Source organism: Halichoerus grypus, chromosome 14 (genome assembly GCF_964656455.1).
Source record: "Halichoerus grypus chromosome 14, mHalGry1.hap1.1, whole genome shotgun sequence".
Classification (NCBI taxonomy): Eukaryota; Metazoa; Chordata; class Mammalia; order Carnivora; family Phocidae; genus Halichoerus; species Halichoerus grypus.
Genome location: NC_135725.1, coordinates 19,292,288 through 19,313,531, shown reverse-complemented (window position 1 = coordinate 19,313,531; position 21,244 = coordinate 19,292,288). Strand labels below are relative to the sequence as shown.

The 21,244-nt window shown below is 39.3% G+C and overlaps 1 long non-coding RNA gene across 4 annotated transcripts in view; it reads left to right on the top strand.

The window, feature by feature from the left end:
• LOC144379995 (uncharacterized) overlaps nt 1–17,517 on the top strand; it is a 122,371-nt gene extending 104,854 nt beyond the window's left edge. For all 4 annotated transcript variants that reach the window (XR_013443635.1, XR_013443632.1, XR_013443633.1 and 1 more), the window contains 2 exons: nt 9,882–9,976; nt 14,866–17,517. This is a non-coding gene — a long non-coding RNA (uncharacterized LOC144379995). The remainder of the gene's footprint in view (nt 1–9,881; nt 9,977–14,865) is intronic.
• Nucleotides 17,518–21,244: the final 3,727 nt, after the last annotated feature.

The window sequence follows — 21,244 nt, the reverse complement described above, 5'->3', positions numbered from 1 at the left end:
GTCTTTCCCAGAGCAAAACTTATGCATTTTTATGAAGTCCAGCCCATCAATTTTATTTCTTTTATGGCTTGTACTTTAGGTGTCCCATCTAAGACCTATTTTCTTAATCCAAGGTCACAAACTTGAATCAATGCCTAAATGTTTATGATTCATTTTGAGTTAATTTTTATATAAGATATCAGAAATAAATCAAGATGCATTCATTTGCATTTAGATGCTTCTTCCTATTATTTTTTTAATAAGAAATTTCAGATAAAGTCCTTTTCAATCATTACATCACTTGTTTTTCCTTTCTTTGCTTCCCAGGCATAGACAACATTAAGGTTTTTGTGGGGATCCTTCTGATCCAGCTTTTACACATTTGGGTATATATCTATAAACTAAATATGATATTGTATTTATTTTTTTTACTTTTTAAAAAGATAGAGAGAGAGAGCATGAACAGGGGGGAGGGGCAGAGGGAGAGGGAGAGAGTCCCCAAGCAGAGCCCAAGGCAGGGCTTGATCCCAGGTCCCCAAGATCATGACCTGAGCCAAAATCAAGAGTCAGCCGCTTAACCAACTGAGCCACCCAGGTGTCCCGGTACTGTATGTATTTTAACATGTTTTTGAGATCTAGCTATCTTGATACATGTAGATATAGTTTATTCTTTTTTTTTTTTTAAAGATTTTATTTATTTATTTATTTGACAGAGAGAGACACAGCGAGAGAGGGAACACAAGCAGGGGGAGTGGGAGAGGGAGAAGCAGGCCTCCCGCTGAGCAGGGAGCCCGATGCGGGGCTCGATCCCAGGACCCTGGGATCATGACCTGAGCCGAAGGCAGACGCTTAATGACTGAGCCACCCAGGTGCCCCGATATAGTTTATTCTTTTTAACTGCCTTGTAATATTGCCCCACACGAGGATGCCACCTTTTCCATATCCATCTCTATTAATGGACATTGCAGTGGAATCCAGCTTTTCACTAGTACAAACACTGCTACAGTAACCATCCTTGTACACATCCTTTGTGCCCACGTAAGAGTTTCTCTAGGGTATATAACAGAAATTCAATTTCTAGGTGTTAGAATGCACTTTGTTACTAAAATGGCTGAATTCGCTGAACTGATCAACAATTACACAGCACAGTATGATTTACAATCTCACAGCCTCACCATATCACAAGTCTCTGAAACTGTTGCCAGTCAGACAGACATGAAATTGTTTCTTTAAAAAAATTTGCATTCACCTAATGATTACTTGTGAAGTCAGGCATTCTTTCATTTATTTTTGTGTTTTACTTTTTTTTACTGAAGCATGAATGATAGGCTAGTTTCAGGTGTATAGCATAGTGAATCAATAACTCTGTAGGTGTGCTCAGCACAAGCGTAGTTACCATCTGTCAGCTTCCCTTACGAGGTTTATTGATCATTTCTGAATTGGCCTTTTCTCTATGTCTCCTCTTCACATGAGTTTTAAGTTTTGATAAAGATATGTATCAATATTTTCTGTATAGAGTATTGTGTATCTTGTTTAAGAAATTGTTTTCTACTCTGAGCTCATAAAGATATTTTTCTATACTTTCTCAGTTTGGGGCCATATCTAGTTCTTCAGTTAAGTATTCTCCCCCACAAATTAAGTCTATTCAGATAAAACTTTCATACAATGAAATGTACAGCTCATAAGCATATGGTTTGATCGGTTTTGACAAATACACTCATGTGATCCATACCTCAATCAAAATATAGAACATGTTCATGACTATAAACTTCCCTTGTATCTCCTCCCAGGCACCTCATATCCTTTCTCTGATGCCACCACTGTTCTGATCTTTTTTTTCTACCACAGATTAGATTTGCCTGTTCTAGAAGTTCATATGAGTGAAATCATCCAATGTATACTCTTTTGTGTCTGGCCTAGCTTTTTTCATTCAGCACGATCATTTTGAGATTTATTCACATTGCATGGATCAGGAGTCCCTCCACTGTTACCGCTGAGTATTTCCATTGCCTGGACGTACCACCATTTGTCCTGCAGGCGGACATTTGGGCTGATTCCCTTTTGGGGCTATGATGAATGAATTTGATGTGAACATTCCCACACAAGGCTTTTTGTGGACTTAAGTCTCTCTCTTCCCTCAAACAGGTATGTAGGAGTGACATTGCTAGGTAGCCACTTGAGTTTTAAGTTGACAGGTGATGGTCACTGGGCAGTTGGCATAGAGGGATTGATTGCAGTTGGTGAATAGAAACCATGAAACTTTTCTTTTTTTGTTCTCTGATTTTCTCTGCCTGTTCCTCACCAGCCTCACTCCCCTCCAATCCCATCAAGGTCAACATCTTTAAAAGCAATGTGATTCTAGGTTATGAGACATTTATTGGCATCTGAGAACACTACTTCAGCTTGGAAAACACTATTTTATAAGGGCAATAGTTCTTAAAATTTTGCAGAGAGAGCAGAACCTATTTTTCAAATGAAATATTCTGAGAAGCCCCAGTATATAAAAAAATACTTTTTAAAAAATATTTTATTTATTTATTTGAGAGAGAGCAAGAGTGAGAGAAATCACAGAGGGAGAGGGAGAAGCAGACTCCCTGCTGAGCAGAGAGCCCGATGCCAGGCTCGATCCCAGGACCCTGAGATCATGATGCCACCCAGGTGCCCCCAAAATACTTTTAAAAAATGAAGCTGCTTCAGTTTTGTGGGTACACCTCTCTGCTTGTGCCTACTGTCCCCATCCTTGCTAACTAAGCAACTCCTTCATTTCTGTAGCATGTTTTGAAAAAAATTTGGTCTCAGGAAACTGATATTTAGACAGTGGCCAATCTTGTTGTTTTGTTTCAATTGTGTGGATATGGTGTGGGTCTGTGGCTGTGATTTTTTTAAAAAGATTTATTTATTTATTTTAGAGCGAGAGAGTGTATGTGTGAGTGGGGGGAGGGGTACAGGGAAAGAATCTCAAGCAGACTCCACTGAACTCAGAGCCCAACGTGGGGTTCAATCTCATGACCCTGAGATCATGACCTGAGCTGAAATCAAGAGTCAGATACTTAACCGACTGAGCCACCCAGGCAACCCGTGGCTGTGATATTTTATGTGTTCAGTTAATAAGTTCATAGTACACCTGAGAGACTTTTTTTTTTTTTTTTTACCTGAGAGACTTTAAATTAGAATTCTCTAACTTAGGAGATTCTGAAAAGCTGCTTGATTCTAATGAGAGAATACTTCGCTATAGCTGTTTAAAGAAGAGAATTGGGCACCTGAATCGGATCCCTCTGGCTTTTTTAGTGATATAAAGGGATTGGATTGATAATGAGGAGTGTGTGTGTTTGTGAGAGAGAGAGAGAGAGAGACTGAGCTACCTTAATACTGTAATATCACATTTTAAAAATAAAATATGCTATTATCTAAATGTTGCTGTAAAATCTAACCATGTAAGGGTGTTTTTGCTTTTTTTTTTTTTTTTTTGGTAGCAGTAGATTGGAAAGAGACTAGGGGAGCTTCCTTTGTCTAGTGTATAATGTGGCTTAAAGGGAGTTTGTGTCTCATTTTAGAAAATTCTGCAGCTCCGTGAAAGCATCATTCACATGTAGACAAATGGCCTCAGCTGTCCATGTCCTTGGTCCCAGGTAAATAAGAGGACTGATGGTGTGGATTAGAAAGCTGTTCTCTCCCATTCTGCTGGTATTCCATTGTGGTGGTGGGGAGGTAGCAATCATGTCAACTCTGGTTGGTCTATAGTGCAGCTGGGTTAATCCAGGAAAGATGGACATGGAGGGGAATACTGGCCTCATGTGCAAAACCCCGGGGAACACTCAAAACTCTGTGTCTTCCCTCACCACTTCCCTGTCCTCCCTAAAGGGGAGATGTCAAGTATAGGTTGTGGACAAAATGGACACCAAGGATAAATTTAAGCTACTGTACTAAGGAGCAGAGTTCTGACGGGAGGAGGAAAGGGACTATGAATAAAATAGAAGTGAGACAGAAACATGCTTGGACCTCTTTGGGAGTGTTTCATGTTCTTTCTCTCTTTCTCTGAACTCATAAACTGGTCCCTTACCTCCTTCTTCTGCTTGAAAGGAGTTGCCCCCACCCTTTGAAGGCAATGCAGACATCAGAGTTGGGCCTACAATCAACGAAGGACTTGGACGGCAGCAGAAAGTCCCGTGGCTCATGCAAAGCCCAGCCTGGCTTAAGAGTCCTTAAGGACAGAGACGCCTTGCACAGGGAGCTGTGGTCACAACCACTGGTGTTCCACATACTGCCTCTGCTTCCACTTGGTTCCAGTTCAACTCAGCTTTTGACCCTTGAGTTGCCTCTCTTCTTTGTTTCTTGTTCTTACCCTTGGCACTTGCTCACTTACCTCAGTTTCCCTGACTTGCCCCTCTATATTCTTGAATGACCTGAGTTTGAACTCAGACTTCTTGTTCAATCCTTTCCTTGTAAATTCAGGAAGCTTCTTTAACCTATCCCAGAACCCCAAATGCTGGCATGAATGAACCTGGATGGATGCCTCCCTTCACCGGCTGACTCTTCTTGATGTGGATACCAACATCAAGGGACTGAAAATTCCAGTGAATATTTGAAATACATTTTGAAAAACAAGCACTGTTCTTGTCCTTAGAGGATTATAATAACACAGAGACAAAATACACTGAGTATGACATTAGCAAAATTATGTGAAGCATTATTATTCATGTTAAGTCTAATTCGGTTCACTAATCCTAGGGTTATCTAAATTTATTTATTGCCTTGGAATAAAATATCTAAATTACTTACATATTTGAATAAATTTGCATGGTGGTAGCATTTGTTAGAAAAAAATTGATCTGTAATTCAAACACATTGAAAAAGTTAGCTGTACAACAGAAAGGATTATTTGAGAATATTTTTCAGGAAGAGGTAATTCTCAGGTTTGGATTTAAATCAGGAAGAATGTGAGTCAGCATTCAATTATTAATTCAATGAGGAGATAGAAATAACATCATTTATGATTATTATTGTGGGATCAAGAAATTTATCAGACTCATCTAGCCCTTAGATAAATCCCACAGCCCTTAGAATAGAACTCAGTAATATTATATGACAGAGTTTGTCAAAGTGAGGCTTGAAAATAGATTCTCCTCCTTCTCCCAAAAACATCAGAGCTACTGATATGGTCTGTAATGATTACTGAGGTGCAATAAAGTGAGAAAAAAATAAATTTGCCCATAATTTTTAAGATGCTGCCAACCAAGTTATAGACACACCTCCCCACATGCACCCAGAGTTAACTAAATTAATGTGTATTCCGAATTTTTGATAAAACATCTTCTAATGTTTTTGTGTGAGGGCCCAGCTGAACAATGAAAACTAACTCAAGATATAATATTTATGATGCAAGATATTTGCTCCCAGCGCTCTACCAGAAGATTGGAGAGTTGAATCATAGCCTCACGTTCAGCTCCTTGTTTTTCAGGTCAGAAGAACTCCAGTAACTCATCAGCCAGGTTCCAAATGGCTCATACCAGATAATCTCTGAAAATCTTTTCACCATTCAGTTCTTGCTCAAAAAGACTTCTAAATAATGGTTCAAGTTCAACTTGAGGAGGGACAAAATGACCATCTGGACTGGTTTTCAGTTCAGATCCCCATTTGATTTCATTCTCTCCTTTAGAATTCTGCAGGGCCTTTGTTAGCTCACCAAATAAACTTTAAGCTGTAGAGCAAACACTGGGTTTCAAGTGTCATAAAAGATAAATCAAGTGCTTGAAACCAGAGCAATCAATAATTTTTTTTTTTTTTCAAACTCACAATAGGAAAAAAAAAAAAAAGAGCGTGCTTGTTTCTCTTTCCCATGCATTTTTTTTTTCACCAATCAGCTTTTTGGTCTGTTTCACTATTCATAGAAATTTGCTTATCAACTTTGATTCTAGTTAGAACAATCCGTCTAATCTTTGTAGATCTGCAGTGTCAACCGCCCCTATTTTTCTGACAGCTCAAACAGAACATAAAAGGTACTAGCATGTGTTATCTAATTTCCTGATCTTTCTCGTTCTGACATCCTGTAATAATTGCAAAATCATAGTTAAATACCAGTCTGGTGATACTATTTATTGCTTTTCAGTTTATTGACTTGACAGTACAAAAAGCATCCCCTCCCCACCCCCCAAATGCATTTATGTACAAAGTAGTCACAAGATGGTAGAATTTTAGAGTAAGGCAAGGGCTTTCAAAGAGCATTGAGTCCAGTATCTTCATTTCACAAATGTGGAAAATGAAGAACAGAGAGTGCAGATGCCTTGTGCAAAGTCCTCCAGCGTTCTTCAAAATACCCTTTACTGGAATTACAAGAGTTATTAGTATCTTCTAATAAGTCTCAGCGTTCCTTCCCCCTGCCCCCCACCTCAAACATTTAATCCATCATCAGGCCTTATCCATTTTACCTATTGAGACCTCCCAAATTTATCTCTTCTCTCCATTTCCAACAGTACTACCAGATTTTAGGTCCTCATTGCTTTGGGGATACAGTCCAAACTGCTTAGCTTGGTAAGAGCCCTTTTACAGGCTTACCCTTCAATCTTTTTGCCTTTCTGTCTCCACTGGCTTCTTTCATTCTCTGACCCAACAAATGGTAAACTACTTGCAGTTCTATGAATAGACTACATTCTTTCTCATTTCTAGTTCCTTGCACTTATTTCCTTAACATACATTGCTTCTTCCTCCCCCCCACTCATGTCCATTTACCTGATTAGGGTCTATTCATCCATTAGATCTTTGTTACGTTATCCCTGCCCCTCAGCCCATTTTGAGTCAAGGCCCTTTTATGTATTCTTACCATACCCGTATTTCTCAGAGTAGTCTTTTGCCTTCTTAGTATTCAGAACGCTGTATTATAATGGTCAGGTAGCTTATTAGGGTCCATGTTTAGACTGTAAGTTCCTTGAGGACAAAGATTGGTATATTGTGAGTTGTTACGTCTTCAGGACCTAACCTAGTACCCATCAAAAAAAAAAAAAAAAAAAAAGCAAGAGTAGGTACTCAGTAAAGAATAATAACAGCAGCAATAATAACAGCTATTTTTTATTGTTATTGCTTTTTTGTGTTAGACACTGCACTAAATTTGTTCCTTGCATGATCAGTACTTCTTCTGTGATGGTTAATTTTATATGTCAGTTTGGCTAAGCCTCAGAGCATCCAGATATTTGGTTAAACATGTCTGATGTTGCTGTGAAAGTATTTTTTAGATAAGATTAACACTTAAATCTTTAGACTTTGAGTTAAGCAGATTACTCTCCATAGTGTTGGTGAGGCTCATCCAATCAGTTGAAGGCCTTAAGAAAAAGATTGACACATTCCTCAGAAAGACAGAATTCTGTCAGCAGACTGCTGTTGGACTCAAGCTGCAGCATCAGCTTTCCCCTAGGTCTTGTGGGCTGGCCTTCCGGGCAGATTTTGGACTTGCCAGCCTCTATCTACAATCATGTAAGCCAATTCCTTAAAATCTCTCTTCCACACACACACACACACACACACACACACACACACTCTCACACATCCTACTGGTTGGTCCTGTTTCTCTGGAGAATACTAATATACCTTCCAATAGCCTTATGATTAAGGTAATATTATTTTCATTTAGAAATGAGGAAACAGGACCACAAAGAAGTCAATCAGTTAACTGTCCAAGGTCATTTATCTAGTAAGTAGAGAAACCAAGTCCTGAGTCAAAGTCTACTTGACCATGAAACAGCAAAAAAATTGACCATAAAATTGATGATCTTAAGTACACTAGTTGAGGAATAAATGAATAATTAAATGAATGAATCAACAGATAACTGAAACTGGCTCATTCTTTATGTAGACATCACGAGTAGTTAAATGTAATATTTCTATCTAAAATAGACCTTCAGCATCATCTAATCACCTGATCTCTTATTTCACTGATAAGAAAACTGTGGATAAAATTCACTGTTGTTATCCTGTTGGTGAATGAGTTGGGAATTATGAAATCCAGGTCTCTGGAGGGTTAATACTGGAATCTTTCCACTATGCCAACATAGTCTCTTCCACAGCATTTGGTCATTAACTACAACTTTCTATGGAAAATAGATGATGTAAACAATGCCCCTGGGGCAGAATCCTGGGGCCACCATGCTGCCCAGCTCCTGGGAGCACCTTTCTTTCTTCTGTCCCCAAAAGCTATATGAGCCAGAGCACTAATACATGTGAATTTCAATTCTGGTTGATGCATCTCTCAAACTGTAGTATAGTTTAATCATCTGGGGCAAGACAGTGGGATAAATAAAAGGAAGCAGTTTGATGATATGAAGTTGAACGTTTCATTGAACTCTTCAGCCAGAGCTGGGAGCTTCCCTCTTCCATCTTCCCATAGCCCTGAGAACAGAACTGTGTAATTTCAGCCATCACAAAGGCTTTTAATCCTTTCTTAACCATTAGGTTAATGATATTTAATGGTGTCTGTGACATTTTAATATCTCTTCAGTAAATATTTGTTAAATAAATGATGTGTGCCTATTCAGGAATGATGACTGAGCTTATAAGATTGATAGAGATTTCAAGATGGAAGATCAGCTCACCTTAACTTCCTGGATTTGTCTTTTCCTTCACAGCTAACCAACATGAGTGCCTTGAAACTGCCTTAATATATATTTTTAGAGGGGGGTGAGGGGCAGAGGGAGAAGGAAAAAGAGAATCTTTTTTTTTTAAGATTTTATTTATTTATTTATTTGAGGGGGAGGAGAGAGAGGGAGAGAGCAGGGGGAGGGATGGAGGTAGAGGGAAAGGCAGAAAATCTCAAGCAGATTCCACACCCAGTGCAGAGCCCAGTGGGGACTCAATCTCACAACCCTGAGATCATGACCTGAACCAAAATCAAGAGTCGGATGCTTAACCTACTGAGCCACCCAGGTGCCCCCCAACTGCCTGAATATTAATGAGAACTCATGAAGATATGCCAGGACAGTCATACTCCCCACCTTCAGGGAGAATACTGTGTGATACTCTCTTCCCTGCTCATTCATTTCAGTGTTAGCTTTTATGATGGAATGAGACTTCTGGGCTTTATGTTTAAGAAATCATGTAACTATAGCAGGAACAACAAGATGCAATTAAGAAAAGAGGAAAACTGATAGCAGCTTATTCTCTCTGGTGCTCAAAACAGAAACCACCTCAGAGAAAAATGTATCTTCCCTTTAGTGTCTCCTGGGGATGGAAGAGAGGGGCCAGGCTGGCAGGGATGGAAGATACCGAATAAAAAGGGGGCCCAGTTCCTCTGCATGATAAGTAAGGTAACAGTGATTTTTTTAGCCTGGCTTCTCTGGTACTTTGAGGGAAATAATTGGGACAAAGGTCTATATAGGAATGACAGGTTCTGCCGCCCGCCAACACAGTGGTTGACATACTGTGAAGAGTATCTGCCTGAAATAGATTCTGTAGAGCAGAGAAGGGAAAAGATTTTAAGACAAGTGATGTCTGCTCTCAATTTTTGTTTGTTTCTTTTCCTGAGGTATAACTCACCACCTTTATCCCTAACCTTTAGTAAAATCTGAAGCACACGAGAGCATTATGATAAGGGTGCCTCAGGGCATGAAGGAGAGAGAGTGAAAAGTCCTGGGAAACTTAGAGCTGTTCAGAAGTCAGCAGAAGACATGGAGGGGAGGCCAGAGCAGCAGTTCAGAAGGAAACGTGACCACGTGGCCCTGGGAAACACTCCCCAGAATCAGAAAAGGGAGGAGATACTGCCATCACTCAGGGGAAGGCTTCAGGAGTAACCAAGAGTTACCTGGGATGCCGGGAGAAACGGAGGACATTCTGTTTGGATAAGAACACAAACATCAGTGAAGATGACGATCACACTTCGAGGCAGAACTCTTAGTAATTCTATACCTGTCTCATTCCAGAGCAGTGCTAAATCAATAAATAAACCAACAAGCGAATGAATGAATGCCTCTGGCTGAGAGGAAAAGAAGGGAGAGAAGACAAGGATTCCAGCTGGGTGAGCCAGAGATTCTTTTCTACCCATGACCCTCACTCTAGTTCGTAACCAGAAAACTCTTCTAATCTTTTTGAGAGGTAGGGGGGAGGGGCAGAGGGAGAAGGAGAGAGAGAATCCCAAGCAGGCTCCATGCCCAGTGCAGAGCCCGACGTGGGGCTCGATCTCATGACCCTGAGATCATGACCTGAGCTGAAATCAAGAGTCAGATGCTTAACTGCCTGAGCCACCCAGGCGCCCCTTTCTCTTCTTTAATAAAGGAATAATCCTAACTACACTGTAAGATGGTTGAAAGAAGTAGAGCTAAAATACCTTTCACAGTGTTTAGCACAAATTAGGCACTCAGTGAATGCTACCTATTATATTAAATATTACCCTTTCTAAAATAATAATAGCAACTTGACCTCCTGAGCACAAAGAAGATTGAGGGAGTAAGAAAAAATTTTTCTTTGCTTCTTTCTGGGGCCTCTTTTTGCCCTTTTGGACAATTAACTAAAATAAGAAAAAATAAGGAAACTGCTTTTGAGTATCAGGTGAGGGTGTGTTTCGATTTCAGTTTGAGTCACTGGTAAATGCACCTGTCCTGAGTTAGGGCCATTAGCCTCATCTTCTCTAGGCCAGATCGTCTTGGTTCACATCTGCATTAGGCTTCTGCATTTCTGCTCTACTTCTCTACTTCTTGGGGTTGTGATGCTGGCCAACCTTTCCAATTTAGCTGGAACAGCCGTTAAAACTCGTCCATTAAAACGCACTTCCCCACAGAGCTAAAGGGTAATTTTCTGCATAAACCTCTTAGGGTTGTTATAACAATCTAATTGAAGAAAGTGTGAAGAAGCTTTTTGCAGGCTGCTTTGCTGGAAGGGGAGAGAAATAGATTGGAACATGGCATTTAGGATCAAAATTCCTCTTTACACAGAGCCTTCTGACTGCTTCCTTTGCCCTCTATGCTTTGGTTTTCTTGTTTATAAGACAATAATTGTAACTACCATTTATTAGATGGCTTCCATCCCATTGATTAAATTTTGACCATGGCACATGATCTATATATATCATTAGACTCCCACAATCATTCTAAGAAGCATAATTCTGTTTTCTTTGAGTTTACAAGTGAAGAAACTGAGAGTGAGAGAGGTTAAGTAAGTAAGCTGAAATCACACAGCTATTGATAGTCAAGATTCCAAACTAATTCAGTTGGACTCCAAAAACCATGCTAAACAAATACGTTGTGAAGACTAAGTGAAATAATCTATGTGAAAAGCCATTCCAGACTGTGAAGTTGGATGGTATTCTAAGCAATTATTATTCTCGTTTAAAAAGTGGCTTATCCCCAAGTGAAACAGGGAGTTCAGAATTAGCTCTCCACGGGCAGAAGAAAGCCAATCCAAAATAAAGGGGCCTATGTTTTAAGTTAGTTTAGGTAAAGTAACATAAGGAAGGGAGGACTCCGATTTGCTCCAAACTGATCAATTTTGTTGGAGACAGAAAATCGCTATTATCCCATTTCATGAAAATACTGTATTAGACACTGTAGGAAATGAGACTCATCAGGAGAGAGGACAATCAAATATGAAGAAACACATTGGGATATTCCAAGTAGAGCAAGGTTTTCAGGAGCATTGCTATGGCACACACAGTGAAGCTGATTTGAAGCTAGTGGATTTATCATCAAAGGTGTCTTATGGAGAATTCTGGAAAGTTTTGAATAAAGAGGGTTTAGTGTGAAAAATGGTGAGCAAAGCATCAGATACACTAAATGGTTTGTGTCTCAACACCAGGAAGATGAAGGAAGGGAAGAAGAAAACTAGTATTTATGAGCAACTATGATGTGCTAGGTATTATACTGGGTTATTATATGTGTATATATATATTTGGGTTATCTTATATATTCTTTATGACAACCCATGAGGTGAATATATGTTCATTAGTTCATCTGGTTCTCCTAACAATTATTTGTTAAGTGTCTATTCTGTGCCAGGCATACTGTGAGGCATCAGAATACATGATGGATAAGAAAACAGTCAAATGCAAGAAATAGCAAATCTAAACACAAAGATCTTTTTAATGTCTCAATTTTGACAATTAGGAAACTGAAGCTCGGGAAGTTTCATCGTTTTTCCATGTTCATCCAATAAGTTATTGACTGAACTAGTATTAGAACTAAGGTTCACATCTTAACTTTTTCTCTAGTCATGCACTTGATGTGAGAAAGAATTTATACCCTAGTAAAAAGGTGTGATGAATTCCACATGCTTAATGTGGCCAGGTGGGAAGATCTGGTAACACTCGGTGATAGTGAAAGCAGGGTCCCTCATGTCATCCTCAGTAACTGTGCTCTGAAAGGTTTCATAATGAAGAAGATATTTTTAAAATTCTGCTTATTTATTTGCTATATATTTTTACTATTCTCGAGTGTTGCCTGGAAACATTGCCTGAATATCATGGGTCAAGTGCGTTAATAGCACCAAGAGATCTGTTGTTTAAAACTTTTATTTTTCTTTTTCTGAGAGAGGATGTAGAACTATGTGGCTTTAAATTGACTCAACTTGGAGAGGGATCCTGAGAGGAATAAAAAACTTGGAGTCATGGTTCTGGTAAGTAGGCTCCTTTGAATGTGAGTGACAAGCTCAATTCAGTGTACATTGAGGAATAAATGGTTAAGTTATTTGCACACATAACTGGGAGATCAGAGGTAAATCAAGAGACTCAAGTAGATGTTCTGAGAAATATTTTTCTGCACTGCACACTCTTCTTTTCTCTCCATGGCTTTGATCTCTCTGATTTTACATTTTGGGATTTCCCTCCCATGGGGAAAAAGGGCGGTGAATGTTCCCAGGCTTACATCCTCACAGCTCTACATCCACATAGCAAATCTTATGGAAGAACTCTGATTGGCCCTGCTAGTATCACGTGCTTTCCCCTGGGCCAATCACTATCAACTAGGTAATGCCGGGCCATGACTGGTCAGGCCTGGATGCCATACCCACTACTGTAATGGCTGGTGATTGACAGCATCACTAACATAGCTCAGAGTGGGGGAACAGCCTTTGTCCCAGAGAAAGGAATGCTGGGAAGGAAAAGGAACCAAACTGAAGGAAAACATCCAAGACAGGATCTCTCTTTCCAAAATGGTACGGCTTTTGAAAGTCTAATTTACTGGGGCGCCTGAGTGGCTCAGTCGTTAAGCGGCTGCCTTCGGCTCAGGCCATGATCCCAGGGTCCTGGGATCGAGTCCCACATCGGGCTCCCTGCTCAGCGGGAAGCCTGCTTCTCCCTCTCCCACTCCCCCTGCTTGTGTTCCCTCTCTCACTGTCTCTCTCTCTCTGTCAAATAAATAAATAAAATCTTTAAAAAAAAAAAAGTCTAATTTACTAAAAGCGAAAGATGTCAATAACTTCAGATTTATTGATATACATTTTCCATTGTGCATTTTTATGAATTGTAGCAGGGACACAATGCTGTTCAATTCAGAGGGCATCATGCATGTTACCTACAATGAGTTATAATTAAATAAAATGTGAATAGTGCCCCCTGAAGTTGTGCATTGTGGTAGTCCTGAACTAGAATAAAGTCATTAGAAATTGGTCCAATTGAGGAAATAATAAACAATAAGTAAGCAAATAAATAAATGTTATTCAGCTGATTGCTTATACATATTGATCAAATGTGCTAAGTATTTGCAGCTTCAGCCATGTTATTGGTTGTTGACAGCAGTGTTGTCATGCTTCAGTCCTCATATCAGTAGAGTTTTCTTCTGACTATTAAAAAAAAACACTAGCAACATCCAGCCTTCTTCTACTTGATGAAGTGCATTTCCAGGTAGAAAGTAGGCAGAAGAGAATCCCTTTTCCTCTGCCTAGAATGCATCGTTGTCTTCCAGAATATAAATACTGTACCCACATCTATGTACCCCAAGGGATTGACTCCTGAAATGGCTACTTGATGGTATTAAGAGAGCAATCAGGGCCCTTAGTTTTCACTATTTCCAACACAGATCTTGTAAATAACATCAAGCTCAGAGCCAGTGTAGAGGCTGTTCATTTTCCTGAACTTTTCTCTCAATCAATGGTGTTAAAAATTGTTAAAAGAAAAATAAGCTTCATTGCACATCAATATGCCATCACATTAAATCAAATGATTATATGCAGGACATGAAGGATCCGGGGCTTTTATGCATTTAATAATTTGCTAACAGGGGTGCCTGGGTGACTCAGTTGGTTAAGTGACAGACTCTTGATTTTGGCTGAGGTCATGATCTCAGGATCCTGAGATCTTGCCCCGCCTCAGGCTCTGTGCTGGGGGTGGAGCCTGCTTAAGATTCTCGCTCTGGACGATGGACTCTGAAAAACAAACTGAGGGTTCTAGAGGGGAGGGGGATGGGAGGATGGGTTAGCCTGGTGATGGGTATTAAAGAGGGTACATTCTGTATGGAGCATTGGGTGTTATATGCAAATAATGAATCATGGAACACTACATCAAAAACTAATGATGTAATGTATGGTGATTAACATAACATAATAATAAAAAAAATGGAAAAAAAAAGATTCTCTCTCTCCCTCTGCCTCCCCAGGTGCCCCCCTCTGCTTGCACTCTCTCCTTAAAAAGATAAAAAAATAAATAAAATAATAATAATTTGCTAACATGAGAATATGACTTACTTGTGTGGAAAAGAAATCATAGCCCATGAATCTTTGACTTTTCATATATATGTTACTACTGAATATGTGTTTTGATAGTATCTCACAAAAGGAAAATATGACTTTTACAGTAAACATTATAATATGAATGACAATTTGTTCATGACAACCAGTAGTGGAATTGAAAAGCGCTTTGGGGCAATTGAATTTCTCCCTGAATTTGTTGACTGAATAGCCATCATTATTCTTCCTCAACAGGTGGCTCCCAGTGCCAGTCCGTGGATTACTGGTGATGGCATTTCTGCAACATTAGTTGGCGTCGGGCTCCATTACTTGTAAACCTTTAAAAGTGTTCTTCTTTTTGGCTTGAAAACTTTTTGCCTTAGCTCCTAATCTTTCTTGTTCAGTTACCATTGTAGAAACATTCCAGGCCCCTCTTTCTCTGCATCAGATTTTATCTGTTAACAACGTGTCAGAGCATGCACTTATTTAGAATGTCATCTTTCCCTTGCAAGTTTTCTGTAAATATTTTAGTGTCAGAGTTGGTCCACAGTTACTCCTGTCCAAATCTGAATGATTAGTTGGATAGTATACGCCCTGAAAACCTAACCCTGAATGTTGAGTCTTTTTTAAAAAACAATTGTCTAGTTGATGCAGGGTCCACTTACACACACTCAAAAATGGGCACATAAACTGCATGCAGTTCTTTTTCTAAAGGCTTGGAGAGAGTATCAGGTTAGAGTCTGCTCCCTGGAGCTGCCTTACTTTGTGAAGTAGATGCACATAAAGTTGACAATCAAGAATGTTAGAGCCCAAAGTGGCCAATGGAGAATGGAAGGCCCAGAACTGTCACGGATGTGTCAAGGTCACACTCCGGTTCCAGGCAGAACTAAAATTCAGTGTGGTGCCTCGTATCAACTAGGTTAGTGCTCTTCTTTTTCTGCCCCCTTTTGTTTCCTATATGAATTTGACCTTGAAAATAAGGTATGTGTAAAGGTTGATTTAAATCAACCCTCATCTGTAAAATAGACAGGGGTGAGTCAAAGGTTACTATGGCTCAGCTCCTAAATTTATCATTTAATGGTCCATATTTCAGCAAATAATTATCCCTTGATTTATCTTCCTTTTTAAAAACAAATTTTTATTTTAGAATAGTTTTAGATTTACAGAATTATTACAATGCACAGAGAGTTCGCATATACCCCACACCAAATTTCTCTTATTAGTAATATCATACAGGAGTATAATATATTTGTCACAATTAATAAACAAATATTTAAACATTATTAATTTTCTCTTTAGCATTATAGTTTGGATTTACATTAAGAGAGGTACTCCCATAATATTTTTAAGGAATACATAAATTTCTCTGGAGTATTAAGTGAAAATTATAAGCAAGTCATTATTTTTTTAAGTTATTCATATATTTTTAAAGATTTTTTTATTTTTTTATTATGTTAATCACCATACATTACATTATTAGTTTTTGAAGTAGTGTTCCATGATTCATTGTTTGCATATAACACCCAGTGCTCCATGCCGAACGTGCCCTCTTTAATACCCATCACCAGGCTAACACATCCTCCCACTCCCTCCCCTCTAGAACCCTCACTTTGTTTCTCAGAGTCCATAGTCTCTCATGGTTCGTCTCCCAGATTTTATTTATTCATTCAAGAGAGAGAGAAAAGGGGGGGTGGAGGAGCAGAGGGAGAGGGACAAACAGGCTCCATGCTCAGCATGGAGTCTGAGCATGGAGCCCCATGCGGAGCTTGATCCCAGGGCCCCGAGACCATGACCTGAGCTGAAACCAAGAGTCAGATGCTCAACCAACTGAGCCACCCAGACTCCCCTTATTCATCATATTTTTTATCTCATATCCTCTTTTCCAGTGGACAACACTCTCATCTATTTAACAAGTACTTAATTTGTGTTTATTGTGTGCCAGACATTGTTCTAGGTTCTTTATAATTAATCCTCATGAGCCTTATAATATCCCTGCATACTAATATTGTCCTTCAGAGAGGTTAAGTAACTTGCTCAAGGTCACACGGCACAGTATAGCTCCAGAGTCGTGTTCTTATTCATGCACTACTGTGCCTCAGTCCTAGAGGGCAGAGCCCCTGCCTTGTTCATTTCTGTAACCCCTCCCCTCATCTGAAAGCGATATAGTGAGTGTATTGGCTTCCACTACGTAACAGAGTATCACAGACTAGGTAGCTTAAACAGCTGAAATGTGTTTTCTCTCTGTTCTGGAGGCTGGACGTCCCAGATGGAGTTGCCAGCAGGGTTGGCTTCTGAGACCTTTCCTCCTGGCTTGCAGATGGCCTTGCCTCTGTGCACATACCCCCCTGGTGTCTCTTTCTCTTCTTAGAAGGACACCAGTCCTATTGGATTACCGCCCTGCCATTATGACCTCACTGAACCTTAATTACCTCCTCAAATGCCCATCTCCAAATGCCAGCACACTGGAGGTTAGGGCTTCAACACGGGGATTTACAGGGGGCCCAATTCAGTCCATAGCACTGGATAATCATCACAAATGTCTACTAGGTTAAATTTACATTTAAAAATTATGCAATCAGTATCCTTTCAAACACATAAGGGTCTTTTTGCTCTTGTTCTGTTTGGTTTCTATCACCCCGGATGCTATGTTTACAGTGATGTTACAGCTTGGTCCCAGGTCTTTCTGTTCTGTAGCACCATCTTGGTAGTTTATCTTCTTTTCTTTCCAGGTTATTTCCAGGCAATAAGATATTCTGCATTGAAGACATTGTTACAACTGAGCACATTTGTTATTTTTTCTCATAAGCTTTTATAAACACATCATGGTGAGATCAAAGCAGTTAATTTATCATTGCAAAAAAAAAAATCATTATGCTATCATTTTAAGCAACTTGCTTTTGTATTTTAGATCCCAGCTGGTGATTTATTTACTTACTCTCTTTTCTTTGTGTGGCGTATTTAAAATTCAAAAGTAATTAATTGCAGGCAATTCAAACAGTACAAAAATATGTAATGTGTGTCATCTTTCTTCATCACCACTGCTCCACCCCTAGCAAGTTCTCTCTCCTGAATTAACCACTACTTAAAATTAGGTGTGTATTCTTCCAGATTAGTTCTATGCATGGATAGATAGATAAATGACAGATAGAAAGATGCATAGATAGGGGCGGCTGGGTGGCTCAGTCGGTTAAGCGTCTGACTTCTGCTCATGTCATGATCTCAGAGTCCTGGGATCGAGCCCCGCATGGAGTCCTGCATTGGGCTGCCCGCTCAGCGGGGAGTCTGCTTATCCCTCTGCCCCTCCCCCTACTCGTGTTCTCTCTCTCTCTCTCTCAAATAAATAAAATCTTTAAAAAAAAAAAAGGAAGATGGGTAGACAGATCCATCCATCCATTCATACACACAGCTTTCTTTCTCATCTTTATTTTTTATGGTCTTATATACTAATTGTTCTACAACTTCCTTTTATTCATCAACAGTCATCAAAATGATGATCACTTATGATCACAGAAGGATCTTGGGAGGACACAGAGCAGGTTATCTGAAACAGCCCTAAGCAAATGCCTGTGGACTCTACTCACCTATACATTTCTTTTTCAAACTCTGAGAACATGTCAACAGGACCTGCAAGGGAGAAAAAACTCTTAGAAATTAAGGTTCCTGTAAACTTAGAATAAAATCAAATAGTTGCTTTATCCTGTTCCCCAACACCTTTTCCAAATTTTCCACGTATTTAATTATTTGTGGTTTATGTATATGTGTATTTAGGCTTTGCTTATTCACAAGTGATTTTTGGTTTATACAAATATTACACAGCTTGTTCTTGTCTATCACTGAGAGCAGGATAATTTCAGATTCCAGAACACCTCCACCTTCTGCATTGTATATTGCTATGGGAGGAGCTGCAATACCAAGCAATAAGAACCAAAAAGCTTTTGATTATCACAGTGATGTCTCCCCTAATTTGATTGCTACAGAGCTGTCAAAGAAACTACCTAGAAAATAGAAAATGAACTTAGCACAGATAGAAAGCTTAAAGCCATCAACAGATCCTAACATCTTTTCTCTGCTTAACAGCAAAACAATGACTCATTAGTGGGAATATCCAACCAGTTCCTTCCGTCTTTCCACTACCTGCCCGTTCACCAAAGAGTCCCCCTGTCTTTATTTTATTTTATTTTTTAAATTTTATTTATTTATTTTAGAGAGAGTGAGAGCAAGCAGGGGGAGGGGCAAAGGGAGAAGGAGAGAGAGAATCTCAAGTAGACTCCCTGCTGAATGGGGAGCCCGATGTAGGGCTCGATCTCATGATCCTGGGATCATGACCTGAGCCAAAACCAAGAGTCTGATGCTTGCCTGACTGAGCCACCCAGGTACCCCAAAAGCCCCTCTGTCTTGTGGAATTGCAGATGTACAACAAGCTCACAGAAGAGGAACTGATGAATAGAAATGAGAGTGGCAGCCACTGAAAACAGAAGATTACAGTCAACATTGGGGTAGTTGTTTATGGATCACCAATTTACAAATTACTAAATTATGTGCATCTCCTCCAAAGTGATGCTATCAAAGGACCAACACATTTTTGAAGATTCCTCTCGCTCTGCAAGAGAGCTCCTGATCATTGCCCTCTTCCGTGTTGTTTCTTCTTTACTTCTACTGCTGCTCCTTCTTTTTGTGTATGTAATGTTCACAGAATTCAACATTCTGCTGAAGCCCACCCCATCTCATGGAGGCATCCTCCTTTCCTAATCTCATAGCCTGAGTTATCTATACCAAGCACTTGCCAACTATTTAGGCATGTCTTGGATATATCTTGTTGTCTTGTAATGCGATTTCATTTTCCCCAATTTTTACTTTTACAAGTTTTTTAACTCCCTAACTATGACATAAACATTCTTAAGGCTTTGTACTGTGTGTATTTTAGAAACTTCTGACAGTTTCCAACAGGCTTCTTCCAGGACCAGCTCAAAAAAGGACCTTTTCTATGAAGATTTGCCCAAGCAATACAGTGAGACTTACCATTTACCATTTCTTCAGTGTGAACTTGGGAGAGTCCCTCTGAAGTGAGAAATGAGAAAAAGCGTAGTGTTTTCCTTATATGCTTAAAGAAGAAGTGCGCATTCAAGATTGGCCAAGTAGGATGATTCTTGGACACAACTTAAGGCTAATACCTAGCAAAAGCATGTGGCAAATGACAAATTCTGGCTTAATGGGTCACCAATGGAGGTAACACACAGACCAGCAGAGTTAGAATTGGAGGATAAAGATAGAATTAATGTATTCCACTGGCACACGCACACAGGGGGGTGTCCACTAAAAGGAGAACCTGCTGTTTATCTCAGGGCATGTTTCCATGAACAGCATTACATTTACAGTTAGAACCATGGTTTGATTCAGGCATGTCTCAGCTAATGCAGTATAATTTTCTCCAGTTTTGATCCCTCTTCCTATTTCTTTCTGGTACATAAAATATAAAATCTTAGAAATACACATATGCTTGTACACATACACAAGCACACACATACCCCTTGTGTCATTTTTTTTTTTTTTTTAAAGATTTTATTTATTTATTTGACAGAGCGAGAGAGCACAAGCAGGGAGAACAGTAGAGGGAGAGGGAGAAGCAGGCTCCCCGCCAAGCAGGGAGCCCGATGTGGGGCTCGATCCCAGGACCCTGAGACCATGACCTGAGCCGAAGGCAGACGCTTAACCATCTGAGCCACCCAGGCGCCCCCCCTTGTGTCATTTAATCAAATCGAGATGGAGTTGCCCTGATATTAACACCTTTCTCTCCTTAAAACATGTTTATTCAACTATTAGCTTCGTATTTTGGTAAGTAATTTTCCTCCATTGTTTGACAGGTTACCTTATTTGGGTATATAATTTCAATATTTTTCTTTCATCATGGCAAACAAGATCAATTTTACAGCTTAAAAATTTTTTTAATCACAGTTTTTAATTGAAATATATTTGACGTAAAACGTATAGATTTAAGGGGGACAACATATTGGTACATTTATACATTGTAATGTGATTGTCACTGTAGTAATAGCCCCTCTGTCACATCACATAATTATCATTTCTTTTTTTGTGTGTTGGGAATAATTAAGATCTGGACTCTTAGCAAGTCTGATGATTATGATACTTTGTAACTTAGCATAGCTCTTTAGGATGTAGCTTGTATGTAGAGTAATTCTGTGTATATGTAAGTACTCTAAAACACACATCCTACGTAATCTCTCCTTCAAATCAAGTTTCTTAAACCTTGTTTAAAAAAAATCTCAAAAAAGCAATTATCTCTTCTATGCTACTATACACTGTTTATATCTTTGTTGAATTATAGTTTATAGGATTCAGTAAATCCTCATATTCAAGAATTTTAACTTTTATGACTCTAAAGATTTGCAAATAACCCTGAAGACCTATGACCTGTAAATATTTGTCATTTTTATCGGACACACATACAATTTTGATTTTTGAGAGCTATGAAGCTGGCATCCAGGATCAAGTCATTTTGCTAGTAAGTGAGATTGGGCAGTGCTCAGCGCTTAGGTTTCACCGTGACTTCATGGTTCTCCACCTACAAAGATTGCCCTGTGTGATGAGTCCTGGGATAGTAATACTTAAAAATCTA